The sequence below is a fragment of the Mus caroli genome, chromosome 1, assembly GCF_900094665.2.
Source record: "Mus caroli chromosome 1, CAROLI_EIJ_v1.1, whole genome shotgun sequence".
Lineage (NCBI taxonomy): Eukaryota > Metazoa > Chordata > Mammalia > Rodentia > Muridae > Mus > Mus caroli.
This window is the reverse complement of record NC_034570.1, coordinates 162,784,235-162,792,105: the sequence shown is the minus strand read 5'-3', so window position 1 is coordinate 162,792,105 and position 7,871 is coordinate 162,784,235.

Sequence of the window (7,871 nt, the reverse complement as noted above, 5' to 3'; positions counted from 1 at the left end):
TAACTTAGAAGCAGGAACCCCTCCCTCAACCTTTTCCCGCCCTAGAGTAGCTGGAACCAGGCTCTTGAAGGTTGAGCCCTTTGGATACGCCCATCATGGCCACTTTGGCTTTAACCCAGTTCAAGCCAGGTTCAGACTTTAAAGGGTCTACTACTTTCCATGGGTCCCGGAGGGCTCAACTATCAGGACCCCAAGAGCTAAGCCGAGGATCCTGGTTTTCCCCTCAAAAACCCTTCCACCCTAGGTTACCATGGTTACCGCTACCGGGTTCCGGGAGGATTCAAACCAAACCTGATGAGAGTTCAGGCTGCTGAGAGGCAAGCAGTATTAAACCAAACACATTCCACAGCAGGAGGGAGTCTGACTAGACCAAAGAACACTTCTAGCCCTGAAGATGCGTATGCGGTCTCAAGCTTAGATCTGAGGGAGTTTACTGAAAATACAAGGAGTCTAAGACAGGAAGTTCAAAACCAACCTGGGCAGCATAGCAATGCATTTCAGTAAATAAATATAAACAAACTCAAAATGTAAGTCCTACCCTAAACAAAGTCAAAATCCATGGCAGGGACTTAGGGGAACCTGGCTTTTAACACGTCTCCTGGGAATAGTTTCAGGATTTAAGATTTTTCCCAGTTTCACCTTGATCCTTTGTACCTTAGTAAGATCTACAGGACAGGACTGAGCAGACCTGGAATCCTGCACACCCCACACCCCACAAAACCTCTTACCAACCAGTGATTGCTTTTCTTTCTCAGATGTTTATTTCCAGACCCCCAAGTCTCCCTCCAAACTTGTCTTAGAGAACCTTACTCCAACCTAAGTGTGGAAAGCTGTTGACAAACCCTAGTAGTAGGTAGTAGAGGAAGGGAGGCAATCGCCTGCCACCACCACACCACCACCACCACCGATTCTACTGCTGCCATCACTGCTGCTTAATCCAAAAAGCTGTGTAGTTCATTCCCTGGATTCCTCAACCCTTATCTCTTTGGGAATCCAATTACTAGCCACACCTCTCTTAGGCAGTTATTAGCCCCCACACCAAACAGCAAAGTAAGGCCAAAAAGAGGGCACTGCAAAACAAAGGATGTGTTCTTTCCTCAACGTGGACTGCCACACCGCAGGAACAGTTAAAGGCAGGGAGAGGAGGGTGACAAGTGAGCCATCAGGAAATCGTTCCCCAGTGTTCTGCCTGAAGGTATCTCCCAGTTAGCAGTGCCTCGCTCCAGGCTGCTGTTTGGTGTGAGCCACTGGGAGGCTCATAGCAAAGCCCTGAGCAATATGTCTGCTTAGTCATGTATTTGTGCCACGTAAGTTGATTTAAAGAAACATTTATTCTGGATTTAGTGATACATGCTGGTGTGGTTTCCATCACTCGCGCATACAGTTATGACTCTTCCAGGCTAGGAAAACTTCCTGAAACACTCCTTAGACCAGGCGACTAAATCAACTCATCGGACATCCAGGCGGCAACCTATCAGCCATATTCTCCATATAGTTGGACTGTGGTACCTGCTGCCTAACGGATCTGGAAATGGAGGGAAAATGCAGTTGGAAATGAACAAAGCCAGAAGCCAGTCTGTGAAAAAGTATTCCCCTAACTGCTGGTGCTGTAAACCTGTACGTGGACGTGGGGAGCTGGTTCATTGGATAAAATACTGTCCACGCAAGCCAGAAGACCAAAGTTCGTAACCCACAAGCCCACATAAATGCCTGATGGGTGTGGCAGATATGACAGTCCCTCCTGTGATTCCCAGAGCAGGTCCCAGAGCAGTCTGGCTTCATAAATTAGCGAAATCAGTGAGCTCTGGGTTCAAGTGAGAGATCTTGCTTCAGTGTGTAAGGTGGAGATCAATTGAAAGAGGAAACCCAGCACCAACCCCAGTCTCCACACGCATGCATGCACATCATGCAATGAGCACATATGTAAGCACACATATATACACATGCATGCACACACATGCAATGAACACATATGTAAGCACACACATATACACATGCATGCACACACATGCAACGAACACATATGTAAGCACACATATATACACACGCATGCACATCATGCAATGAGCACATATGTAAGCACACATATATACACATGTATGCACACACATGCAATGAACACATATGTAAGCACACATATATACACATGCATGCACACACATGCAATGAGCACATATGTAAGCACACATATATACACATGCATGCACACCACACCATGCATACACATACAAAGAATAGAAAACAAGACATTAAGTGAGGATTCCATTTTTAATCAATGCTTAGTAAAAAATGAAGTTCTCTGTGTCCAGAAAAAGACACAACAATTTAGCATACATAGTTATATACACGTCTGAAGTCCAATCAGAGAACAGCTGCCCCCATGGCACCCAAATCAGTTCACCACTCGTATTTCTCCTTTTTCTCTTCTCTTTGAATCACTAAGTCTTCCCGTTTTAAATCTATCTGAGCCCTGTGTATTAGCTTTCCACTGCTGCTATGGACCAAGACTTAGGAGCTTAAATAAACACAAATTTACTAAAGTTTTAAAGTCTGGTGTACTTCACTGAGCTAAAATTACAGCATCAACAAAGATTCAATCCTCCTAGAGTTTCTATTGCTTTGAAGGCTGCCCCTGTTCCTTGGCTCATGACCCCTTCCACTATCCACAAAGCCCATGGACTCCACCCACCCTGAACAGTCTCAATCATCTCCCATCTCAGCCTCCCTAAGTTAATCATCTAAACCCTCTTTTGCCATGTAAGGTTAAGTATTCACAAGTTCTGGGGATGAAGAGGCAGGTATTCGACAAGTACACCAGGGCAGTGGGCTTCATTCTGCAGCTACACTGTGAAGTAAGTATAACAAGAATATGTTAACATTTTCTTTAACTGTTTTTTGAACACTTTTCTTATGTATTATTTTTATGTAGGTGAGTATAAAGACTGAATTAATGTTTGTGCACCATATACCTGCAGTACCTCCAGTGGCCAGAAGGTGGCACTGGATCGCCTGAAACCGGAATTCCAGATGGTTATGATCTGCCATGTGGGTGCTGCAAATAGAACCTGGGTCCTTTGAAAGAGCACCATCGCTCCATACCCTGTAATGTATTTTCAAAGATTTGAAAAATGAAATAAAAATATATTTAAAATGCTGAAACAATTGAATATTCTGCTTTAAACTCCATTTTATTTTATTTATGTATTTTAATTTCCCCTCCCTCATCTCCACCTCCTCACACTTCCAACTCCACATCTTCCTACTCTCTCCCTTTAGAAACCAAAGTGATTTTTTTTTAAGGGAGAGAGAAAATGCAGGATAAACATAAACATTCAGAGAGCCACACCAAATGTAAGTTCATAAAACCACAAGGTTCAGAAAACATCATATACAAGCAAAAGACCAGTAAAGAGAGGGGACAAATGTCCAAGCAAAGCAACATAATACAAAATTACCATAGAGCTCCTTTTGTACTGGGCATCTACCACTGGGCCTGGGACCTGCCCTTCCGTGTGGTCTGGACACCCAGTGAGACTCCATTGGAGAGACTAACTTTTCCTTTGCGAGCAGTTGTCAAGCAGACACAGTTTCTTGGTTAGGGAGAGGGGTTCATGTTCGCTTCCCCCATTTGGCTTGGACCTGTGCAGTGTCTGTATTTACTACCACAGCTTCATGAGTTTGAATGTGTGTCAGCCCTCTTGTGTCTGGAAGACACTGTTTCTTTGGTGTCTACCATCCCCTCTGGCTCTCACAATAATTCACCTCATATTCTGCATAGTCCTCTGCACCCTGAGGGGAGGGAGTTGATGAGGCTATTCCAACTTGGACTGATGTTTTTATTTATTTCTATATTTGTGGTGCATGTGCGCCAGGCAGGGATGGGGTGGGGTAGCGTGATTATTCTGTTTCTACTTTCCATCCCCACGCAAAAGTGCCATGAACAGGGCTGGAGAGATAGATGGCTGAGCGGCTAAGAGCACTGACTGTTCTTCCGGAGGTCGGAGTTCAATTCCCAGCAACCACATGATGACTCACAACCATATGAAATGAGATTTGATGCCCTCTGCAGGTGTGTCTGAAGACAGTGACAGTATACTCACATACATAAAATAGATAAATAAATCTTTAAAAAAATATATAAAAGGAATGCCACGAACTCACATGAACACAGATATGAGCTACCATGTAAATACAGATGTGAGATACCACATAAATGCAGATGTGAGCTACCACATCCAGGAATCAGACTCAGGTCAGGCACAATTTTGCAGCAAACACTTTTGCCCACTGAGCAATCTCCTTAAAGCAAGAATCAAATTCACTGACTCCACCACTGAGCTAAATCCGAGGATGCCAACTTTTTGAAATGCCAATCAGGCAAGTCGAATTTAGAAGATTTCTGATTTGGACACATACAGACATTTTCTTCTTCCGTCTTTAAGTGTATGCCTCCAAGGGCATGAGATGAACTTAAGATGGATAGCTCACGGAGTGGAAAGCGCAAAAGCGAGCCACGAAATCGGTGGGAATTACTCGGAAATTGAGAGGCAAATTAAAACAATTTTAAAATTATACCACAGAGAAAGGTAATTCCGGGAGAGGAGCAGATGAAATTTGAAGGAGTAAGATGACGCTTCTGGTGAGCGGAATGATCCACTTAACAAGGAGAAGGGAATGACACAAAGATCTGGGGAAATGGGAAATTCCTTGTCGATTTAACATGAAGGGTTGACCTTGATAGAGAATGCGTGAAGCTCATATTAGCAAAGCAAGAGCAGGACCAGTGACAAGCTAATTACTGAGTGCCGTCAATTCCAAGAACGTGTAAGATTAATCACCGAGGATGCTCTGAAATCCTACACCTCCTGTAAGAAAGAAATGTAATACAAATTTCCCCAAATTTGACAAGAACAATAAAAACCGATGTGATTTTGCCCACAACAAGCCGTGAAGAGGAGCATTCTACTCTATCAATAATAATAAAAGTGTTGTTCAATCCACATCCCGAGAAGACTGGGTTGTCTTACAGGTTATAAAATCATTATTATTCAAAGAGACTGAGAGGCAGGGGTGGAATAGCCATTCACAAAGCATATGACTCCTCCTGCAGTGGCGGATCTTGGTGACATTTTCCAGAGTGCTTAAAGCTTGTAATTATTCCAGCTTTATTATTACAAGTGTTTGTCTCTGTATTTAATTTTGCATTAATAATTTCATATTGCTTTTCTCAACTGAAGCTTCCAACACTACATAAGCTTCGGGCCTCACACAGCCAGGACCCAGGCACTGAGAAGGAGCTTTCTCAGCAAAATATGGCTCAAAAGCACAGCAATATCCTACCCTTATCTCCTGAGACTTCAGGCAGTTACCTCCAGCTGTCTAACTCTTTCTACCATGGCACCACTCCCAGGAAAGCCCCCAGAATAAGGCCTAGATTGCTACCCAGGGGTCAGAATCCAGGAGAGGCATGAAGGCAAGCCCAGCCTGTTCGTTCTGGTTTGGACTTGACCCTGAAACAGCCTTTTCGTCCCTTGGAACCCTGAAGAGTGCCTGGCCAATCACCCTGCTGGCCCTTGAGCCCCAACACTAGCTGAGGCAGGAGACTCAGGAAGTTTGACTCTGATGAGTAAGCACATTTAGTGGGAGGAGCCTGGGAGAAATGGTCCAGCAGAGCTATTAAAATAAAGTCTGGCTTCTCAGTTAAGCATATCTCCTGTCTAAGAGCAATGAGGGGGGACACTGGCTCTCTGCCACTCCCTGTCCTCCCCTTCCTCCTGCCCCTCTGAAATGCATGGAGGAACCTAGCCTCCCAGCACTAGGAGGAACCTAGCCTCCCAGCACTAGGAAGAACCTAGCCTCCCAGCACTAGGAGGAATGACACTACGTAGCTAAGTGAGGAAGGAAACAGGATGAGGTGGCTGCTCACGGACAGAGAATGAGATGAGACTCTACATTCTTTAGAGGGATTTGTGTTACATGCATAAGGCAACTCCTCATGATCTCTCTGAACTTCTACACTCAGTCCTCAGAGTTCCTGAGGCCAGGAGTCACCTCCATCTCCTAGGTCTTCTACAGCCTCTGCTTCCATTTTAGGGGGTATCCATTTGATCCTCAGCAAAGCTGTCTCTTCTGAGTCTGGTTCCTAGCCAAAAATCCAGTCTTGGAGGGCCAGGAGGAAGCTCTCCCATGCTGTGTTCTCTGGAGGAACAGAACGGAAAAGGACAGCAATGATTTGAAAGTCTCCCAAGGCTTGACCCTGGCCTGGGCCTGGTTTCCTCCTGGGAAAGAAGGATAGGCCCGGTCCCTGGGGGATTGGGACAGGGGTATGAAGATAAGACCGTGCTTGAAAATCAGTTTGCAGTGTTTTCTTCCCCTCAGCCATGCGGGGGTCTTGTCCTTAGTGCAGTGCAAACATCAGGACTCAGGAAAGGACCTTACTCTCTTTTTTTTTTTTTTTTTTTTCTAAACTGTCTGAAGCTTGAGGGTTGCGTCGCCCGCCGCCTTTCCTGGAACACTTAAATTCTCCAAACCACCCTAAATTCTTTTCAAATCAAAGTAAGGCTCAAAACATAAATAAATGCTTAAATGCACGAATTACTTCACTTAAACTGCTAGCTGCGTTCCATCTGTCTTCAACCCCCCCCCCCCTTTCTCTTTCCTGTTCTTCATGACTGCCCAAGAGACTGAGCTGCAACGGGGAGAAAGGAGAAGCCCAAAACACAGAAAGTAATCCTGAACCAGGCAGAAAGAGCCGAAGTGCACAGAACTTCGGAAGCAGGGTTGTTGGTGTTGGTGTAGGGACCACTGGGTGTGCTTGGGGCTGGAGACTGTAGGTCTGGAATGGAGCAAACATGCAGGTGATGCTGGGATCCGGCTGTGAGAGAGCTGAGAGGTGAGAGTTAGGGCAGAAAGAGCCCCTGGCTAGTCACAATTCTCCACATCCTCATTTGCCAGGAACCTCCTAAGCCATAGAAAAAGACATTAATGAGCCCGTGCCCCTGCCCACCCTCCTGGACCTCTCAACTTCCCATTCACCACCCTCCTGCCCATCTGATACTTGGGCCAGTGTTCTCTTGGTGTCCTCGACACGCCTGGCACCCGCTTCCCCTCCTACGTGACCAGCACGAAGCCCTGGACTGGGTGGCGGATGCCGAGATAAGGCCAACAAGGGGGAAAAAACGCCAAAGCCAGGAAGTTGCACAGCCTGGTTCCCCTGGCAACCCCACCACAGTCACCAAACAGAGCTAGGGTTGAGGGGGTAGGGACAACTGTTTCTGGCTCAGGCCGGGGCCCTTTCAAGACCTCAGTTTTCTTGTTAGAGAAACGTTTTCCAGTCTTCTGGGACATGTTGCCTAAAGATTGAAGAGTCCGTTTGAGATGCAGTTCAATGCCCAGCCGGGATCCATGTCTACAGATCTAATAAGCCTTCTGGGATCTGCATTCCTCACCCCGTGCTGGAGGATATCATTTTGACAACAGACATGTTTAGCCACTTGGAACTCCTAGTGGTTAGAAGAACATTCCATCCTGTGTTCCTTGAGGTCTAAAGCCAGTCCCATCCCCAAGGGCGCTTGACTTTCAATATCAACTGATTGGTGACCAGAGTCTAGGAATCTGGATTTTAGTTCACACAGAGCCAGTTCAAACTCCTGAGCTCTGAGCTCCTTCTAGTTGCAACACTTTTGGTTCTGAGAACCAGAAGCCAACGGGAGATCTGTATGGAACACATAGCTTTTCTGTTCCCAGAAACCCTAGGACTCCAGGCAAATCACTCCAACTCCTTAAGCTTCAGCCTTTCTGCTCTCTCCAAAGGATATGAAGTACTAAAGCCTTACCAGGAGGTTACAAGCCTCTCTGGATCAATAAATATC